This window comes from Ambystoma mexicanum, chromosome 13, assembly GCF_040938575.1.
Source record: "Ambystoma mexicanum isolate Mex_15411 chromosome 13, UKY_AmexF1_1, whole genome shotgun sequence".
Taxonomy (NCBI): Eukaryota; Metazoa; Chordata; class Amphibia; order Caudata; family Ambystomatidae; genus Ambystoma; species Ambystoma mexicanum.
In genome coordinates this window covers 744,867,499-744,868,551 of record NC_090938.1, presented here as the reverse complement: position 1 = coordinate 744,868,551, position 1,053 = coordinate 744,867,499, and positions in this window count along the sequence as shown.

Here is a 1,053-nt window from a genome sequence, read left to right as displayed (position 1 = left end):
GAGGTGCAGGTGATACTTGGGATGCACAAAGTGAAGCAGGATGCCTTGGAAATGGGCATTTGTGTCGAAGGAGGACCCCTCCTCTCTAAAGAAGTCATTTTGGCAGTGGTGTCTGGTGAATTTTTTAATTGGAGGAGCATAAATGTTTCCCACAAATAATCAGGATCAGCTGTGCGTAGCTAGATAGCCCGAAAAACAAGTTTAAAATGGTGCCTTTTATAACACACTCTCTGTTAAGAATTGGGTAAATGGCCACAAAGTTTGCAATCAGTTTTTTTAGGATAGCTTACGAAAATATCTCATAGATTCAAGTCACCAACAGTGCACAGGAGCATTTCCCAAAGCATTTTCATGATGCCTTTTTCACAATATATGCCAATATAAAAAACATGTTCCTGCTGGCTGCGCCGATACATATCTATGCTGACTCCACTGGCTGTGCCAATACATATCCATGCTGACTCCACCAATATATGCCAGCCTTCCAATATCAGAACATACTCAAGTTTGCTTTGTGCACAATATCATTCATGATAGTATAAGAAAACATATTCATGCTGGCTTTGCCAATATATACCATTATCCCCATGTAAGAACATACTCCTACTAGCTTTGTAAATAACAATGCTGTGTCACACTAAGAAAACATGCCCCGACTCCCTGCACCAATTTAGGCCAGTCTGCCGTGTACGAACACCCATGATGACTTTACCCTTGATGCCAGTAAACAAATCCCATGCCACAGAAAGAAAATGTAGCCAGAAAGGCTGCACAAATGCAGGGTAGTCTGTCCACATAAAAATGTTTATCATGTCTGTTTTCACTTGATGCTCAGTAACAAATGCCATGCCACAGTAAGGAAGCATGTATAGACTGGCTGCACCAATGTAGGCCAGTCTAGCCCTGTAATAACACTTATCATGTTTGCTGTACCCTAGATGCTGTGAAAAATGTCATGCTACAGTAAGAAAATGTATCCAAACTGTCTGCACCATAGTAGGCCCGTTACTGACTCTTCTACCAGTAAGCCACCAGAAGGACTCAGGCTCCCCC